The sequence below is a fragment of the Argiope bruennichi genome, chromosome 5, assembly GCF_947563725.1.
Source record: "Argiope bruennichi chromosome 5, qqArgBrue1.1, whole genome shotgun sequence".
Classification (NCBI taxonomy): domain Eukaryota; kingdom Metazoa; phylum Arthropoda; class Arachnida; order Araneae; family Araneidae; genus Argiope; species Argiope bruennichi.
The window spans coordinates 89,650,707-89,672,900 of NC_079155.1; the positions used below are offsets into that span (position 1 = coordinate 89,650,707).

The 22,194-nt window shown below is 27.8% G+C and overlaps 1 protein-coding gene across 4 annotated transcripts in view; it reads left to right on the forward strand.

Moving 5' to 3' along the window:
- Nucleotides 1-22,194, forward strand: part of LOC129969590 (pleckstrin homology-like domain family B member 1) — a 136,743-nt gene that overhangs the window by 37,504 nt on the left and 77,045 nt on the right. For all 4 annotated transcript variants that reach the window (XM_056084226.1, XM_056084225.1, XM_056084227.1 and 1 more), the window contains one exon: nt 4,286-4,378. The gene's annotated coding sequence lies outside the window, so the exon portion shown is untranslated. The remainder of the gene's footprint in view (nt 1-4,285; nt 4,379-22,194) is intronic.

The window sequence follows — 22,194 nt, forward strand, 5'->3', positions numbered from 1 at the left end:
GTTCTAACGAAGGGTTAGGTCAAAACGGCACTCGCATGCTATCTTACTTGAATTTTCCCGAACGAATAGTGAGATAGTTCACATGCTATAGACGTAAACCAGAGCTTTGAGGGTAGAAGTCAAGGTCGGTCACGCTAAGCTTTTACGAATACATTTTCCCCTCAAAAGTGTATTTCTTCGATCTTATTCTTTTAAAAGGGAAATTCTCGTTTTCACAGTCTCTTGCGATTTTTATGAAGAAAATGTTCTTATCGCTATTCAGTTGTTTCAAAGCTCTTTTGCTATCTTGTTTTTTTACTCAGTTTTTGGAATTACATAGGTTTTTTTTTTTTTTTTTTTTTGTTTTTTTTTGTTACTGTTCCTTTCTTTTTCTGAAGGTTTTTACTCCCGCCAATTCCTCGAATCTCAGTTTTTTAAAATTAGTTCCCTGAATTTTGAAGAACGTAGGATGTAGAACTAAGGTTTGATTCTCAGAAGAAGTTAATGGAACGCCTGAGTACGCCTCATATTTGACATTGTTGGTATACTTTTCTTTTAAGCTTAAAAATACCTGCGGTTATTGTTTTGTTATTATTATAATTGGTCGAATCGCGGTCGATGACCAAATTTGTCGATGATCTGTTCGATTATTGAGACTAGTGTGGGATGCTTTAAGTAACCGGAACACATCATTTACGTCAAAATTGCCAAGTTTCAAATTTCTTTTTAAGCATGTGAAACTTTTTATTTTTATTACTATCTCATTGCTGTTGTCTTTGAAAATTAAAATTACTATGTACAATTTTAGATTCTTTTTAAAATCTGTCCGAATTTGGCCTTATTATGAATTTCACGGGTTGGCTTTCTGAAATTTTTTTTTCTATCTACCGCCTCATTGTCGTTTGCAAAATTTTTTCCAGTATCCCATGATTGAAGTCAAATTACAAATTGATATTTTAATTAATGGCAATTGAAAAGAAATTTATTTAAAAATAATTATTTAGCAAAGTCTCTTTATTTTGTTTGCCACGAGTGCTTTAAAGCTGTTTTAGTTGACAAATAATTTAAAAAATATCGGGGAAAAAAAAAAAACCCTGTAAGAGCTCTCTTGACGCCATTTTGTTTATGCGTTTCCATTTGGAAGTGCGAATCCTAGTAGAAGTAGCCTTGTAACAGAAAATCTGGATTTTTAATTATTATTGGAACTGAATTTATAGAAATTTCGTTGACTTCATTTTTAAATTTTGAAAAAACTTCTTTATAAAAATTTAACATAAACAAAACAAAACAAAAATTAAATTTTTAGTTTTTAACGTAAAAGTAAACAGTGGTTGCATTGGGTTTTAAAATTTCTTCCACAATCTCTTAATTGCAGACCCAAATGAGTGAATATTTTTCCAATATTGATTTTTTTTTAAAGAATCGATTAAAAAAGTGCTTATTTTCTAATTTTTCAGAAATAAGGATCTATCCCAAATACGAAATGAGGATAGAAAAAAAAGCTAATGTCGTTATTTTTTCTTTAATAAAGTTAGCCAAAAGCAAAATGTTTGAAATTGATTTTTTCTTTCCTTGTGTAATTGATTAAAAAAAATCTATATTTCGTTTATTCTAATGATCTCAAATCATTTTTCGAATTCAATTTCGATATTTTATCATGATTAAACGCATTAAAAAAATTTTTTTTTTGACTCATCATTTGATCGCGGTTTAATACTGCATTACGTCTACCGAGGGTCACTGGGTATTCTTGTCTGCTATTATGTTATTATGAATGAAAAACAAATTCTTTCAAAAGAATTATTATCGACCCTCGAAGAAGTCATAAACGCTTGTGTCTTCGCCCTCCCCTCCTCTTCTGCAGCGTTGGGCTTTTCCCATGGCTGCAGACTGCAAGCTGTATTTGCTCTTTTTACTCTTTGTAGAAGCCGGCCACGTAAGTTCTTTTATGTGCTGTATTAGTGAATGTCAAAGGGTGGCGCTAAAATTTATGCCCATAGTTCTTCATCGGCGGCTTTCTTTCTCTAAATTCAACTTTCCCACTTGTTTATTGCTTTTCGGTCACATTATGATATTTACCCCCCCCCCTTGCACCAACAATTTTTTCCAAGTGCTCTGAGGGGAAGGGGGCTGAGCTATTTTGTATTTTTTTGATATTATTTTGTTATTATGTATACTATTTTGTACTATTTACTATAGTTATGATACATATACTATATTATATTGTATTTTTTACATAGTTATAGTATATGTACTATACTATTTTTATTTTACTATTACTATACTATTTTGATATTACTACTATTTTGTATTTTTTTGTTAACTTTGTATTTTTTTAATTTTGTATTTTTTTAAATTTTTTTCTTTATTTAGCAATTTATTATCTTTCCTTCTTTTCAAAAAGTTAAATATATCATTTTAGCAACATTTGCTAAATTATTGTGTTTTATTTATTATTAAAAATAATAGTTTTTTAAGATTATTTAATGCATATGGCATATACCATATTCAGTTGTACAATGGAATTTCATTAATTCGAAGTTGGATTTATTCAAGAAATCGAATTTTGGAAAACTGGGTAAAATATAAGTGTGTGGAACAAAAGAAAATGTCAATTTTTAAAGTGACGATTAAGTATAATTGTTATATGAAGCTGCAAAATAAAAAATTCAATTCACATCTAAAGTTTTCAACGTTTTTAAATATGTTATCTCTAATTTAAAAACATATTTTCACTATTTTAGCCAATAAATTTTTAAATTCTTTTTTTATTGGACATATTATCACATAAAATCGAACGAAATCGACGGAAATGACTAAAACTTTTGAGACTATTCAAAAAAATAAAAACTGATTTTTTCAATTTTTAGTTTTTACTTCGATTTAAACAAAGTAAATTTGAATTGTGGACGGTATTTCAACATATTAATAAGAAATTTATTGTTATTAAGGAAGAATAAGAAATAATAAGAAATTTAATAATAATAAGAAATAAAGAAATAATGTAATACTAATAGATAATAATTCTTATTAATAATAATAAGAAAAAATATTTCTTAATAATAAGAAGATATTTATTATTAAGGCCAAAGGAAATCCGTATTACTAACGAATTCGAATTAGCTGAAGTCTTCCATGTATTTTTAGTATATATTATACTACTCTATAGTGAATGAAGTAGTACTATTTAAATTTCACAAATAGGAAAAAATAAATGCCAGAGTTATTTTTGAGAAAAAATATGAAACATAGAAGGCGTTGTTTCGTGCCATATTTTAAAACTTTACGTGATCAGTTAGCCTATTTTGATCGGAATTGGTTGTTGCTTCACTAAGATCTTGTTTACAAAGGAATTAATTTGAACGGAGTCGATTCTCTTTACTTGGCTGTGACATTACAAACGTTAACTGCCCGTCTCATTAATTACCTTCTATCTTACACAGTATAATAGAGATGGGGTGGGGTACCAGCTCAGGTATCGTCCTGGTCGTCTGAAATTACGAGATTCGTTCCAAAATAGCCCTAGTATTTCTTTAAAACGGGATGCTAATGTAATTAAATTAAACTACACTGTATAATGATATCTCAGTGCCGTAGATTCCAAAATTAAATTTGCGTGACACTTTTGACTTGCATCACGTGAACATAAACTGATTGCAGATATTAGAAACGATTTTTAGAATTTTCTTGCAGTGTCTTTAGTGGGGGGGGGGGGGGGGTAAATGTCGATATCAGAAATGACTCGATTAATGAATGAAATTGAATGTATGATTAGATAAAACATGAAATATCGATGCACTTATCCCCTGATAACTTAAAAAAAACTGCCGATATTAGTTAAGAAGAAACTCTTATCCTCGCACAGAGAAATCTTTTATTTGATGAATATCTGTATTAAGAACGCTTATCTCTTGTATTTAAGTAGAAATAGGTGCACATCTGTTAAAGATTTGTGAATCTTATATAAGATAAGCTTATGTAAGGAAAAAAAAGTAAATGAAAAGTGGGTGTTTTAATATTTTTTTAATGAATTGAATATCGATACTTTAAAGAAATTTAAATTTGAATAAAATAAATAAAAGTTTATAATTTATATCTTAAGGATTTGATAATTAAAAATCTTATATTTGAATTTTATATTTCGTGATGCTCTTTTCGAATTAAATTTTGTATTTTTAAATACCCAATATTAATATGAAAGTATACTTATGCTTAATTGTTCAGTGATATAAAATATTAGTTGTATAATGTTATTTGAAATCGTGATATTGTAATTTATTAAAATCTTTTTTTTTTTAATTTATAGGTATGAAAATCCATGGTTCATGAACTATGTATTGCAGCAATGTTTCATATTATTTCTAGAAACTTGAGCCAAGAAAATTGGTGAAGCATAAAGGTAATTATTTAATTGAAAAAGAAAATGTTACTATGTTGTTTTATTTCCCTGTTAATCAATTTATTCTAATCGAGTGCAGTTTACAGTTCTTTTTAAATTATTATTAGCATCGCTGTAAAATGTTATTTATTGCAGTAATTATTTCAAAATATGATAATTAAAGAACAATTTATATTAAAATGTTTTGTTTCTTGAAGAGCTTTGGCTCGCTTTTATACATTCCATAAATAAAAGCGAGACAACATTTTGTAAAAGCGGTTCTTATGCTGAAAGATAAAAAAAAAGTTTATAAATTTTTGGACGGATAGTTTAATTTTTCAAGACAGATAGTGTGCATCCCTGGAAATCATTAGGCTTATCCGGAAGTAATAAATGCAAAAATTTTCACATGTTGTAAAGTTTTTTACAAAATACAACGACCTTTTAATGATGGCTAGCCTTCTATCGTTATGTCTGGATCAGTGTATGTCCATACTTGAAAATTTAGAGCATTAAATAAAAGTATGGAATTCTAAGAATGCTTCATGTTGCTTTGAATATATTGTAATTTATTCTGTTCTTTGTTCCTGTTCTTTGCCACATTTTTTATTAATGACTTAATTTAAAAATTTGATATTCTACTTTTTTTTAAAATTAATTAATTTTTGCAGTTACTTGCCACCTGTTGTTTTTCTTTTTCATTCTAATTTTTTTTCCCTGTTTAAAATATGCCTGTATGCAAAACATCCCTGTAGGGGTCCAATTTAATTAGAGCTCGAATTTCTACCAGTCATCGCATTTGATTGGTTTCTTTCCCCATGGAGATCATAAGTCTTCTAACAGAACATTTCACAGCAGCGCCTTTCAGGTGTTTGGTTTCAAAAAAATCCTTTTCGTTACACTGATTACCTCTCCCCTTTACATTTTTCTTTCTTTTGAAAAAAAGATTAATCTCCTCGTGTTATTAAACTTTTATTTGTGTAATATTTTGTCTTTATAAATTTAAAGTGTTTTATCTTATAATTTTAAACAGGCAATTCTTGTATAAATATAAATTTATTTCGTGTATTTCGGAAAAGGCTCTAGCGATTTTGATAAATTTTTATATTTAGATAAGGTTTTATTTTTTTAAGTTGATCTATATAGATTCTTTCCTGAAGAAACGCGAAAGAGCACGCGCACACAGACGCGCGCGCGCGCACACACACACACACACACACACACACACACACACACACACACACACACACACACACACACACACACACACACACATCCTCCAATTTTTTGTATAGTTAAATATTGACATGTACATGACCTGCATAAGCATATCAGAATTGGATCAGTGGTTCATTTCATTAATAACAAAGTTTTTCTTGATAATTTTTTGATAGTGGTATTCAAATTGTTCTGAATTTTAAACAGATTGATAGTAGTTAATTTTGTAATATATTAAATAATATTTTTTACTGAATTTTAAACTTATTCGATTAATCGTGATGACAAAACAGTGTATTTCACTTTATTTAGGTACAAATTGCGAATGATACAGAAAAGTCCTTTTTTGCTTGAAAACTTGCGACTTTTTGGCAGTATAGAAACTCTATACTATGAAGTACTGCATATTTTCATTTTTTTTTTTTTTTTTTTTTTTGCATTCAGTTTTGGAAAATTTAATAATTATTAAAATTATTTAATTACTACATTTTTAATTTGAAAAAAGACAATTCAAAATAAAAATTATTATTTAAACTGTTATTTTAAATTCAAAATAAAATTTTTTAATTATATTTTTTCTATGGAGATTTTATAGAAAAGAATTGCTTTCAGAAAAATGAAACGTTATGCATACACTCTGATGTTTAGTAGTGAGGTCATTCAGTTATTTAAAATTACTTGATGCATTAGTAAGATTTTAATGTTAATCATTGTAGTCTATATTTCACTTATCAACTTTAAATGGCATCTCAAATGAATACATTGAATTTGGAAGTAAAAAAAAAAAAAAAAAAAAAAAAAAACAAGATTATTTTTCCAAATAAATTTTGCCGTTTCTTTTCTTTTTTATTTTGTGAAATTCAGTGACTCTTAAGACTTTTTCAGGTTGTCAGAAAAGAACTGCAATTACGATTTAGCTCTAAATAAATTTATTCAAGCTAAATATATTCTGTATAACTCTTATGCTTATATAACTCATTATAATATTTATTATGAATAGCATATTTTTTCAAAGCAGATCTGCTACCAAAAAGTTTATTTAAGTCTTCCTGTGCCCTGTAGCCTTTAAATATTCTTGCCTTTATTTTTGCGATTGTCGGTGTTGAGTAGTTTGTTTTCAGACGTCTTAAGTGATCGCCATGAATGGCGTTAAAACACGTTAATCTTAAAACAACCACTTAACTTTTGACACCAAATCCCTCTCCATTAGCGGTCCGAGAACTTGTACTCTCTCGTAATCAACCGTTGCAGAAACACCCCCTTCACTTGGAAAAAAAAAGTTTTTTTTCCCCTTCCTTCCTGGTTTTTCTTTTTCTGACTCTTAATTTGATAGTTTGCTTTTGGTGAATCATCTGCTCGTATATAGATAACTTTAATGGCTGAGTTCCTGACTCCGTGTGCAATTAAAGAGTTTATTTTTAATTTTCGTTTGAGTACATTTGTTGTAATTTTTAAATGAAAGTTAAGTAGTTAAAATTCGACGGGATCAGCAACTTTTTTTTTCTCGTTCTCTTATAAGAATTATTACAAAGTAGGCAATTGTTAAGGCAGTAATCATTTAATTTTTCATGCGACAATGCTCATCACTTGAGTTGTAATATTTTGCTTTTGAAAATGACCCGATAAATTCCCTCGCACAAAAATTGTGATAGATATGTTCAAGTTTATCATTAGACTTCATGTTTCAAAGCGGAACTTATTTTAAATTATTAACTTGGGTAAAATTTCCATCTGATATTAATTCGAATAGTTTTGTAAATTTCGACTTTGCAAATAATATCCGTGAAAGTTATTCACATAATATATAATTTTTTAATGAATGTATGGAATTTATAAGCTGTCTTTAATTTACTATTTCATTCATATAAATTTGAAAATGAATTATATTGCTTTAATCTTATTTGTGCACACACAACCTTCTGGGATACTTCGGTTATAGTCTGAAATAGGAGGCAAAAGAATACAAATATATAATGGAATAATATGTTGTAAACGACATTTAATTGGTGACAATCCTGAAAATGCGTCAATATGTTGGCTTTAATTTTAGAGAAATGGTAAGTCTCTAATGCATTCAATAGATTTATTGCAGAAATTTCCCATGTTAATGTAGATTTATTTGTAACATCAAGAGAGCGACCAGTAACTGTTTTTACTTTCGTTTGATTGTAATTAATATTTTCTGAAGCTACTTTCTTCAGCATCGTTGAACTTAATTTCGGTCATATTGTTCTCATTAATCTCTTTATAATATTATTTACAAGACACCAAGCTTTTAAGCATGGTGTCTTGTAGATAATTTGTTTGTTTTTGTACTTTCTATACGTTCCTTAAGGTGTACATACACACTGGAAGATTTTTTAAAAATTTTAATTTTAAAAATCCAGTTTTTTCACAGTAGCTCATTAATATATGTTTAAACTCATTTCAGTGAGAAAAAAAAACCATATTACACTAATTATTAATTAAATACTATTCAATGGGCTAATTAGCCTATTTTTTGAAAAAATGATATCTTTAATTCTAATTTGTACAGACACACAATTCTAATTGGAAATGATGCCTAATATTAGTTTTCATGTTGTCTGCCTCAATCAAGTTATAAAAATATATAGTTACTGTTTAACAATTTTTTCATCAACGATGAATAGAAAAAGCGAGATTTTTTCTGTAATTTTAACTTTTAAAGAGCTATTAAAAATTTATTTCTATAAATATGACTTTCATTGAGGCACAAAACATCCTTTGTTTCATACAGATTATTTTGATATATAAATAATTGTATTTGTATTTGTAATTTCTTGTTGAGTTATGATTGTTTGAATGAAGCAACATAGTGGAAAAATATCATTCTTCATAAAATGAGTTTAAAAAAAACCGAAACGATAGTTTTTAGTGAAAGTACCTAAATAAAAATAATTATAACTCGAGAAATATTCCGAATGTTGACAACATCTTGGTATCGTTTGAAAGCTAAAGCATCATAGAACATTTTGAAGCATTAAAAAATATTCGATATTCTGAACAATTTTTGAAGTTTTAAGTTTGTACGCACACCTTAATAGCATCGGAACTTCAATATGGCATTGCTACTTTTTACAATTTACTTTCATTTATATTGCCGTGTTCTTTTTTACATTATTCAAATATTATAATAAATTTTACATTATTCAACTGGATTAATGGCGGATATAAAAATAAATAAATTGTTATACCAAACTATTTAGATATATGATAGTCAATGCCTCTTGCGAAATAGTACAAGTTACAATCCGTTATGAACTTAAAAACGGACCTGATAATTTGTCTTACTCATTTTTTTTTTTTTTTAAACTTTTGAAACCGAATATGACGAAAATATTCTCTTGGTTTGTTATCAGTATTTAATGTACGGTTAAATTTCCTTTTTGTTTTTCTTCCTTTTTTCTTTATCTACATACCAAGAAAAGATAAAGGAAGATGGGAAATTATTGCCTCAAAAAATTCACCCAGATTTTGTGAAATGACAGTTTGAAACCGCAACTCTAAAAAAAACTGCAATGGGGATGATACGTGCATTTTTCATTGTCTTATTTATTTCATTATTATTTGTCTAAATTCCGTTTCATCGTGTATCCTGTAAATATTTGTGCAGGGAATTTCGCTGATAAAGCATTGCATAGAAATATTCTGAAGTACCGATTTTTGAATTGCTGAGTTTTTATTTTTACTTGATAGGATTATGCGAGTCATTTTTCTTATGATGTGTGTTTTTTCACCCAGCGAGTGTCATCTCGTCTTTTTCTTTAAATTCCTTATCCTACAATTTATGGAAATGATAAACCGTTTTTTAAGACTTTGTAATTTAGATTAAAAATCATAGAAGTTGTTTTATTTTTTACCTAATTTTTTTTGTGTACTTTAAGGGGGGAATATCGTTTATAGAATTATAAAAAATCTTTAACCTTTATCTTTAAAAAAATTATACCTTAATTTTCTACATTCTTTATTATTTTTATTTGTTACTGATGATAAACGTGGTGTAGATTTTGCATTGCTGGTAATTGCTGAATGCATGTAAATTAATGACCTGATTTTTAAAAAAAATGCCTTAAAAAGGTGGAAATGATACATGAATTGTTCTTCTTAAAAAATGCCTTTTAATCACATTTTAATTTTTAAATTTATTATTTGGGTAAAAATTTGCATTTACAAGCTTTAAAAGTTCTTTGTTAAACATGACTTGGGATTCAAGCGTTACTTTCAGCACAGCTATGCAAAAGACAAGAAAAGAGGCCACGAAAAAGTCTTTAAAGTTTATGTAAGTTCTAGAAAAGAATTTTACTTAAATTTAAGTGAGTAAGCATGCATTTTAGGCGCGTGAATTTCACGTCATGCTGCCGCTATATGTTGGGCTATTAAATGGATTAAACCCTGAGAAGCATGGAAAAACCAAACACCCGTGCTAATCAGATGTCCAAAGGCTTTTTTAAAAGTTTGAATTTAAGTGGTTTGAAAATAATTTAAGTTTTAAAACACAAATTATGTATGCTAATTTTATTGTGCCTAGAAACAATGAACAATTGTTTCAATATTTATTTACTTGAAAAATAGAATCGTTTTGTGAAAAAGCAATGTTTGTGCATTTTGCAAGCTATAAATCATTTTATTAAAAAATAGTAATTTCAGAATGATGCCGACTAAGAATTTTTTTTTATTACTTTAATCAAATTTTTGTAATAACACTTTTATCATTCAATTTATTAGTTAGTTTATGAACACATCATTTTCTAACTTTGAATTAACAGTTAAATTATCAGTAGTAATATCTACTTCACAAATCTGACTGGTGATTTGTTTAGAAATTAGATCGTATAATTTCATCCATCTTTTTCAAGGGTACGTAGTGGGCTGGTGAGAAGCTCATATCGAAACCTAAACAATCCAGATTCGAAAACAGAATGCTTCTGAAAATCTGTCATTTTTGTAGACCGGCTGCATGTTAAATTTAACGTCGTGAATCCTCCGTTAATGTGATGCAAAAATTTGAAGGACATTGTGCCGGCTTAGACATCGTTTACGTAATCTGACCCAGTATCCTGGGTTAAATGACGAATTGAGTATGAGATCATTTCAAAAATAACTCATGTATTGCTTTAAAAAGGCATCTTAATGTATCTGAACTTAATTTAACACCCTATTTATTAGTGAATATTTGCATTTCGTTAATGATTCTTTATGGTTTTTTTTTCACATTTTTTAATATTTAGAAGGTTTAAAGAAACTCATTTTCTTGATTAAGCTATTTAACTTACTGATCTCATATGTTTGAGAGAAATCAACCTATCAACTTTGAATGAAATTTTTGGTTCATTAGGAATACATTTATTTCTTCATTAGGAATTCATTTCTTGGTATTTCTTATTACTTCTTTCTTGTTACATTTATTGCCTTTTAATTGATGATCGAGAAAAGGAGAACATTATCCTTATTTATTCATGTAAATCCAAGCTGACTTAGTTAAATTTCAGATTCTAAACATACTTCTCTTGAATTTTGATTAATATCTGCTTTGGTATGAATTAATTTATTATATTACTTTTCTGACAGTATGTTAAATCTATACATAGTATAATATATAGTATTACTATACATAGTATTCGCGCATGTCCGAAAACCTGAAACTGCGCATGCGCAAATAGCAAGAGCTGTGGAATGCATATGCGATACTTTTCTTTGTTTACGTCTGATTTTAAACAGCATTTCAAAACTCATTATGCCGAAAAAAGAAGGAAATTCAACCTTGGCCTGAGCACATTAAATGCCAAAATGCTTCGTTTTTTGCGCGATAATGAAAATGGAGAGAAAAGAAACGTTCGGTTAATGAATATCAGAGAAAAAAATTAAACGGTTACTCTGCTCAATAGAATACTCTTTTTTCTCTAGCACTGCAATTGAATTACAGACACAGAGTGAATCAGGCTTAAGTGTAAAGCTAATTTTCCCTCTTGGATGTTATGCCATGGGCAAATGCTCTGCGGGTACTGCTAGTTTTTACTAAATGTGAAATCTGCTGGTCAAAATCGTGTTTTGAATTTTTTTGTGTTTGTGCAAATTATTTGTTGCCAGAACCGAAACATCATAAATCTTTTTCCATCTTTCATACTTGACTCTTTGATGTTCGTAATATTTTTGTATGATTATGCATTGTTTTCGGTAAAATATTGGGCAGATTGCAAAATTATATAAAACAACAATTATGAGGTATAGAATCAATGTTTTTAATTAATTACTAAGATTACTGAAGTTATTCAATCCCAAATAGCACACATAGTATAATATGTCCAAGCGATACATAATTGCACGCTAAGCATTTGCAAGAACTCGAGAAGTTCTAGACTGATCAACAACTATAATACACTACTTTAAAACCTGTAAATTACAGCAAGATATGTGATACACACAATTATCTCTCTATAACACCACGCTAGAAACAAACAAACAATAAAAAAGCACCATATTACTTACGATGTGAAATTTTCTCATTAAATCATCAATACATCATGCTAGTAGCGCTTTAAAAAGGTAACAATGTTTTGAAATAAAACTTTTTGAGTTGTGTTAGAAATGTGTTCTATTGAAGAAACGCCATTATACCTAATTGTTCTTTTACAAAATAAAAATTTTACAAAACCCAGTATTTCATGCTTTTTTTAAAAATTTCTTTAACATTAAAAAAAGATGGATAAACTATGAGTGAAAAATAAAAATTCAGTTCACTCAGGATAAAAGAAATTTTTATTGTTTAATAATTTGTTTTTCAATAAAACAAAATCAATAAAAAGGAAATTTGTGTAAACAGATCTTCAATGTTTTGTTATAGTTTTAATCCTCATAAAAGCTTAATCCAAACATGAAATTCATTTTTCGACATTGGATTTATTCCGAAATAGTAGTGTTTCCATCCCAGGATGTCAAAGCAATCACGTAGACATATAATGTTTTATTCTTTTTCAATACGCGATTCTATTTTAAGATTATGGGATGACATAAACCGAGTCTTGCGTTATTGCAATATTTATTGTGCTTATCTAAGAATACGTTGGGTTATCAATTTTGTAAGACTACTTTCTTTGACGCAGTAGGGAAAAGATACCTGTGTGCAATGCAAGTATTTTAAGGTGGATTTCTCTTATCTGAATTTGACATTTGTACACAGGAAAATTACCAGCAGCTGTGAGTGTTTCGTTACGAAATAATGTCTGAATGCTCTGAATCCTTTTTTCCCTAGTTGTGAGCTATAATAAATCCCATTTTTTCAAGAATTCTGCGATGCCTTTTTCTTAATAATAGTCAAAAAGTAGTAAGAATTTATTTAAAATATATTGAAATATATAAAGAAAAACCCTACTGCAATCATTAAAAAAAAAAGGACCTTGAGCTATTAATAAATATCTTTTTTTTAAGACCTTCCTATGAAAAAATCATTTTTGGAGTTATATCTATCTCGAAATACAGTAATTTCAAAATAGAACAAGTAGGTAAATGACATTTATTTTGTCATAGCATCATAATTGTAGATGAAATCCATTAGCAGGAAGTCTATCTGTCTGCTTGTATGTGAATTTGATAAATACAAATACAACAATGCAATTATAGTTATATGAAATTTGATAGTTTTATCAGAATAATAATAGATAAAAATAAATAGTAGACCAATACTGTCAATTGGTTGACTATTCTATGTCTTCTTATCTGTTTGAACACAATAACTTGGAAATACAGTCTAAATTATTAAAATTTAGTCTAGATTTTTATGCCAAAATTATAGATTTATGTCAAATTTTGGATCAAATCCTTCAACGAGAAGCTAGTATATTTTTTTTCTCCTTCAAATTTTAAGCCTAATCAATTTGAGAGAAGAGGTCTACTCGGTTTATATATCTATACTTATAATAAAGCTCAGTGTGTGTGTGTGTGTGTTGGCGCTCTACAGGCCAGACCGTTCGACCAACAGCTACGAAATTTGGCACGTGTATACCTTGGAGGCCGGGAATGTGCACCTCGGGGTTATTTTTTTCGAATTTTTAATTAAAATTTTATTTATTTAAAAAATAAGCGAAATTTTAGCGTGTTTCTGCTATAACTTCCAAAAATATTACCGCACAAAAAAGATTTTTACATCAAGTTAAAGATCAAAAATTTATCTTTTAAATGATACCAATGTTTTAACCTTAAAATTAAATTTCTATTTTTAATTAATTTTTAAATAAATAATTTAAATATATTTTTCAACAATTTTTTTCGTACAAAATAAAAATAAAATTTAAGCTGCACGAGCGCGTTTCGCATTCATGGGGAAAAAATTAGCTTTTTTCAAAGTGTTGCTATCACATCGATTAAAGCTCCAATTAAAAATAAATTAAATGGAAAGCTCCATTTAAAAATAAATTTTGGAAATGAAATCTGCAAAAATATGATTTTCGTCACGTGTCTGTAGGAAATGAAAGAAATATAAAATATTATTTTTTTTCTAAAAAATAAATTCAAGAAAAATTATTTTATGATCTTTTACACTATCTGTATTATTAATCCAATAAATCAGTTTTATTTTAAGGCAAGTTTTGTTTAATATGAACAGGATATCCATTCAAATCAGGGCCACACTGCTAATTTGTAAACCTTTAGTAATAGACACAGATCTTCTAAAATGGTCAAAATGGAAAATGATTATATTTTATGTAACTTGATCCAATAAATACTCTAATATATAACGAATTTTTGATTTTAAATAAAGCTTCTGCTGTGGAAATCACGTTTAACAAAATGTTCTTGAAACACTAATATTTTAAATAAAGAATTAATCTTCAATCAACAAAATCAATCACTTAAACTGACTGAAAAAAAAAAAAAAAGGATAATTTTAGATTTTCCATCGATTGTTTTAAAGAAAATACACCAATCAGCGCGCAGGTTTCTCAAGATTAATTGGCCTAAGATTATGAAAATGTTGAGTTTTTCTAAATTTTTAACATTCAAAACTTCATAAATCAGTCTTAGTTAATCGTGGAAAATAGAAACATTCATTCATTTATTTAAAATTTGGTGTGTCCAGAATATTTCTCAGAATATGATACCTTACTACATAAAATTTAGACTTCATAATTTTTGAAATATATTTATAGGCCGGAACAAAATATTATTATTGATTTCATTTCAATCCTTTTGAAAGCAAAACTAAAAACTGAATTTTATGCTGAATCTGAGAAATTTTTGTTGAATTATTCTTTGAGATATTACGCAAATTATGAAAAATATTTTGTAGTTCACATAAGACAAATACCGAACGATTCTGTTTGCAGTACTCATATTCAATAATAATAATAATAAATAAATAACAACAAAAATGATAAATAAAATAAAACGCTTGGTTTCATTAAAAAATATCTTTACATTAATTGCAATTTCGGCATTTCCACTTTAAATTAAAGTTGACGTTTTACCGGAAATGACAACAAATTAGCAAAATATATATAGTAAATTGAACGAAACGATCTAAACAACAGTATAAATTTGGTATGACTATCAAAATTTGAAGATTAAAAATGTTTTGTTTGAGAAGCTATTGAGAGACAAGTTACTTAAAATATTTAATTGAAAATTGTAGCGAGCGGTAATACTGGTGAACCGGCTGGTCGCCAAAGGCGGCTAGTATATATATATATATATATATATATATATATATATATATATATATATATATATATATATATATATATATATATATATATATATATTGACGAAGCTATACGCAAAATATGTCTATTATGGAAAAATATGTGAACAGTTTAGTCAATCTAAATTTTTGATATTCAGTATTATTTATTATAATAGTTCGAAAAATCTGGAAAAAATAAAAAAATAATAAGGACACGCTGTAAGGTTTTCTGCTAGTCCGATGATGCGCATTATATGTTTCATGTGTACACTATATGATTCTATTTAAAGGGAGAGTCGCACATTTTCATTGAAACGAAAAAATGAAATATATAGATTTTTCCGGAATTCTTTATCGACATATCAATTCAATGCAACCAAATAAATTAATAAATTTATACACTTAAGAATTTAGCCTCTGCATTAAAAGAAAGCTTCGGTATAGTTTTTGATCACGTGCGCTCGAGAGCTAATTGCAAAATCAAGGATCCTACTCTAATGGAAATGGTAGCAATTACAATGACATTATAACTTAATTGATAAATCAGTGAGGCATTTTGAAATCTTTTACAAAATATTTCTTAGCATTTCATTTAGTTTTACCTCTCAATATGTGCAGTTCCATCATTCTTTTATTTCTAAAAAAAAATTCTTTAAGTAAATATGAAATAAATTTGCATATAATTAAAAAAAACTTCGTGTTTTTGATTGAAAAAGTTTTGATTTATTAACTTATTCCATCATTTTCATCTTTTCATAATTAAAAAAAAAAAAAACAGCAACACGAAGAAGAAAGTTCCGAATGAAATCGAATTGCTGAGTTTCCTGAGAGCATAACGAAATGTTCACCCAGTGAATCTTAATAAGTTGTTTCACACTAATTGGAACCTGTCTTTTTTATTCGTCCTTGGCCTGTCTTATATACCGAACGTTAGAATGCCGTAAAATTTGTCTCGTCACTTGCGAAAAACATGCTCCAATTAGAAATTATGATAATTATATATTTTTTCCCACCCTCTGTCAATGCTGCGAACGTAATAAAACAAGTTTTCTCTAACTATTTCGGTCGGCGAGTCTTTTGAACTTTTTCACCTATGGATATCTGTATATTTTATTCATTTAAAGCTGTTTTCTTTTAATGTGTGTTTCCGATATAATTTTGTCAATAATGCCTCTATACTCATCACATCTTCAACTTCAGTGTTTTGTATCAGTTACTTTCAACGCTTTAGGCAAAATATTGTATTTATATATTAAAATTTTAAAAAGTTTCACGAGGGAATCAGACCCCCAAAAGAAAAAAAATCCTTGGTTTGTATCCTTGCCTATTGGTGACCCTTGATAAAGTCTTCAGACCGGATTCTTCTTCATTTCCTTCTTTTTTTTATTCCATTTAAATCATTTTTGCTTTTAAACAATATTTATTTCTAATTTGGATAAGTTTATTTGTGTTTTAGATGTAGCAGCATTAGGTAGCTCTAAATACAATGCATCTTTCTTTTAATAGTTTTGACTCAGGAAATATTTACTTTTAAGTTAGTCTCATCAAAATTGCTTTTATTTTGGTTGGTAGTTTCTGCAGTTTAAAGTTCTCTGAAATAGATTTTTGTTTCTCATTTTTGCTTGAAGTCTTGGACAAAATAAGAAACATTGTTATGCATATGTAGTATTCTTAACTTGTTTTGAATGAACTTGCTTAAGATAAATTTTTAATTCTATAATACGTAATCCTTTTTTTTTACTTTCAAATTTGAATTTTGGATGCTTCATCATTTGTTTAACATATTGCTTATTCCATTGCAGCTCAGCATATGCATAACCACTAATTCCCATTTTCTTTTTTTTTAAATTTACATAAATAGCAACTTTGCAATATTTGATTTAAAGAATTTGGTGAAACATGAAAATTTGGGAATTTCTGTGGCAGTAGAAAATATAATTTAAACTTGGTTTAATTCTGTTCTGAATGTGATGAGACTCGTTTGAAAGTATTGGACGTGGTTTTGACATTAAGTATAAATTTTAGGTATAAACTACCGATATTAAATATATACCTAGTTTTACTACACCGGTCAAATTGGCGCGTTTTTGATCATCATGGATTTCGTTGTAACTTTTGGCGTAGTTTATATAAATAAAAGAATATAATTTAACAAAAACAACATTTAATATAATAAATCACTATTTATTAATAAAAAAAACCCAAGAAAAACAGTTTGTATTTGCATTTATAGGATATCCTTTTAACTTTTAGGTCTAAACTGAATCATAATCGGAATAAAACCGATCCCATTATAACAGCTGTCGAAAACTTTGGATCAATCAGTATAATTTCATATGAAAAATGTAATTCAAATTTTTCCAGGAAATGTCTGAAGGCGATTTATAAATGAATGTAAATACGCATTGATGTCCATTATTGCATAGATGATCCATAAAATATTAAATTGTTCGACTTCGAAGTTGTTTAAGCCGTCATTTTGATGGATTTGATATTAATAGGTATAGGCCATACTGATTATGGAAGTTAAAATGGCTGAGTGGAAATTGAATAGGAATATGTAATTGTTCTTATATATCATTAAAAGTTCTAGAACAACACATAAATTATGCCAAAATTTTTAAGCATAAAATTTAAAAACCGTCAAAATGACGGTTTTGGTAGTTCTAGCGTGAACATGAAACCACCCAAGTTCATCGGAGAAATGCACAAATGCATTTAATAAATATCTGAACGCCCTATATACTGAATTTTCGACAAAAATTCTCAGTTATACTAAATAAATACAATTAATATTTATATAATTGTTAATATTAACATTTAATATTAATTATTAATATTATATTAATATAATTAATATTAATTATTAATATTATATTAATATAATTAATATTAACAATTAATATTATTAATTAATATACTAAATAAATATAATTCCAGATTATACTAAATTGCTGAGTTTTCGACAAAAATTCTCAGTGAAGTGTTCTATTGAGAGAGCGTAGCATCTCTTTAGTGACTGAATAACCCATATTTGTGATATTAACTAATGAAGAGTTTTCCTGTTTCAGGAAAATGTGACGTCTTTCAGTGACTTTGCACTTGAAAATGATTTTCGTTACAGGAAAAATTTTCATTCTGCTAATGTATAGGTTAGTCTTTTGTCTTTAGGAAAAAGTTTTATAATTCCATTTTTTTTCTTTTTCTTTTTTCAGATTTATATTTTTCTATCTCGTGTGCGTTATGTCGTTTTAAAAACCTGAGAATGATTACACAAACGTATGTTATTTAATGCCAAAGAAAAAAAATTTGTAAAAAAGAATTTGATTAGAAATAATCTAAATTTTTGCATTTTAATAAGCTTTTTTTTTTTTAATGATTCAGATTTTCTACGGCTGACTGCATCTTATTTCTTTAATTGCACACTTTTTCCTTTAACGATACAATGATGTTAAAGCTTATTATTCTATTGTATATAAATTTGCTTAATTTCATAATTTTTTTTGTAGAACATGTTTGAAAAGAATTTTTCTGTATTGTAAAATAATTTTCTTCATTATTATAAAATGAAATTCTTATTTATTATATGCGTTTTTTTAATGACATTTTTCAGCTTCATAATTTTAAAATTAGATATTGTCTTTTAAAGTATTTTTTCCTGATGTCTGCTATTTTCCACTATCTGAATTCGTGGTTAAAACAATGATTATCGATACCAGACATTTAGAAATTAGTATTCAGTATAGATAATCATAAACATGTTTTGTCATCAAAAGATCTCATTTTACCTGTAATCGAGAACTACGGTGAAGGATTGAATTACATTATTAGGGCTATAGCCGCCAGCTTTGCGAAACCCTGAATTTTTCTAATAGTTCCTATTAAAAACGTTTGCGCTACGCGTGATTGCGTAATATTATTTATAATCTTTTGGCAAGTATATAAAACAGAGAATAAATCAAGTCTTTTTCTGGTTTTTGTTTTATTTTTACTATGCAATTGTTAAAAAAAATGAGTTATAGAATTTTATTTATTTTTATTCTTTGAGGCAAAAAGATTAATTTGTTCTTTAGCATGATTGAAACTGTTTTTATTAAAGCTATGGATCCAACTCTTTATTTAACGGATAAAATCGAAATAATTTTTTTTATTTTTTTTACACTCTTTTAATACGCATTTGTTTGAAGGTTATTTTATGCACTTTTTATGTATGAAGGTTGTTTTTTACATTTTATATACATTAAATATTTTTCATTTATGTTATAGAATCAACTTGGGATTATTAATATCTGGCTTTAAGTATTCTTTATGATAAAATTTACGATTTAATTGATATTTGGTTTCATGGATTTTCTTGCTTTCTAATTAGTTAATTAATCATTTTATCCGAGGTCGTGGTGGCCTTGGCCTCAGAGCCGGAGGGTTCCATGTTCGAGGCCCGATTCCACCGAAAAACCATTGTATAAGCGGGTCTGATGCATGTTAAATCCGTCAGGGCCAAATCTCTCCCTGCTGGTGTGGTGCGAAAGTTTGGCAAGGGGGGAGTGCTCAGGTGTCGCCCTTGTCATTTGACCGTGGTTCAAAATTAGGAGGTCTATCCCAAAATAGCCCTAGTGTTGCTTTAAAACCAGGGCATTAATATAACTAAATTTAACTAAACTAAACTAAACTAAACTGCTCTGGTCATTTTATTCTATGTATGCTGGTTTTCTATCTGCAAATTTTCTCTATTTTTCTAATTACTTATAATTTTCTTTGTAATAATTGCTCTTATTGGGCCATTATTTTTTTATGATAACTTTTATAAACAGGTTTACTATGTGCAAATTACTTCCTTAAATTTCTAATAAATGTTCATATGTATTGTTAACTGTATGCCATTGACGAACCGTATGTATAAAAGTCTATTAGTGTGCAATTTGCGATTTTTTTTAAAGGTTGCACACAAGCACCAGAATTTTGGATATGTATTTTGGATGCGTTTTTTCAGATCTGTTGAAGCCATGCATGCGAACTTATAGACCGACAGATGGTTAGTACCCTAAACAGATTTGGATTCAGATTTGATTGATATCTCTACTTTAATTGTTAAATATCCATGCCAAATGTTACTCTCTAGCTCTCTTCGTTTCGTTTTCTTGTGATCATGTTAACTTAATTTCGGATAACTGAAAGGATAAATTTCCCATTCATTTGATAGAATACTAATTTAGCGTTAAGTCTGTATACCAAACTTTTTTTTTTTTTCTTTTCTGAAAGCGTTTTTGGGTTATCGTGTTCACAGACAGACAGATAGACAGAGAAACACAATCATAAATTCGGAAATATGTTTTTCGGTCTTCGGAAGTTTGAAATGTGGAGGTTCATCAAAATCTCTGTCAAATTTTTTGACAACTACAATACTTTCTCCTTTTTTACTTTCTATACGAGAAAGTAATCGATTAAATTTAATATTTTTCCATTATTAACTTAAAAAAATATTATTACACAAAAAACATTTTTTTTTTTTTTTTTTGCATCGCTTTAAGATAAAGTTGTTCAGTAATATCAATTCAGTTTTCGTTCAATTTTTTAAAAATCAGTTTTTAAACAATGTTTTCAAAATATTTTTAAATATAATCGATGACAATGTTTTTCATTGTTTTAATTACTAGATGTGAGCACACTCATATTGTAATGACATTAAATACATTATTTTTTTTATGAACGTTATGGCTATTATATTATTAAGAGTACATTTTAAAAATAAATCTAGATGTATGAAGTCCATAACTTTATCATGCTACCAATGTTTTGGATTAGATGTTCGAGTCTTTAATTTCTTTTTAATATTTTACATGTTAATAAAATAATGATAATAATAATAAATTAAAGTGGTGGTAAGTAAAGATTTTTTTTATATACTTGTATAAGAAAAGGACAGCCTTGAATGCTCACAAAATTCCATGGAAATTCTCGCATGAGAAAATACTCAATGTAAAAGTAACTTTGAAAACGAATTCTATATTTGAAGTATTTTATTACGGACAACGTTGAATAGAAAGAGAAAAAACAAGCCTTATAAAACGACGTGCTTTCTTTTTTTCTTTTTATCATTTTATTGTCCTTTTATTTCTACGTCATTATGCCTCTGCACAGGTGTGGACGATTTTTATGAATTGCGAAAATTCTTGACCTTCAAAAAGGCGTTAGGAATAACTGGAGACTGAGCAAGTGTGTGAGGAACGTATGATTTGCTTTGCCTTACTTGAATAAAGAAGTAAGTCACTGCGCATGAATTAAATTACTGTTTTTCACGTAGGGCGGAGCTTTTATTTACTTTTAAGCTTTTTTTTTTAAAACTGTATTTTATTTCTGTGATATTGATGACTGCTTTCGTCTGGTATCATCGGAAGATTTAGTGCATTATATCTAATATGTATTATTTTGCAAATGATGTTTGAAACAATGTTGATATAGTAATCATTTACGTTTGCTAGTTTTGAAGAAATGTTTGCTAGAAAAGGATTCTGTCTGTGCGATTAGAAGGCGATTTCTTTTCTGTATTTTAAGGCATTTTTGCTTTATATAAAATATTTTTTAATAGTGATATTTATAGGAAAGTTTTTCATCTCGTTTTATTATATGAGAAATTGTAATTGGTTGAAATGATATAGTTATTTTTGGAGGGAGAGAAATTCTTTTATTTGATTTAATAATTTTATTAATAGAAACTAATTATTTTTCTATATTTTAATGAAAAAAAGAAAATATTAAATGAATCGGATTTTATCTGTTTTGCCAATTTATGCATTTTATCCATGCAAAAAACGTTTGTAGACTTTTTTTTTAATATTTAAAACTATCATTATAATAAAGGTATCATTATTATATATATATTCATCGTTTTTATTCAAAGCCTGAGCTGTATCTGAAATATGAA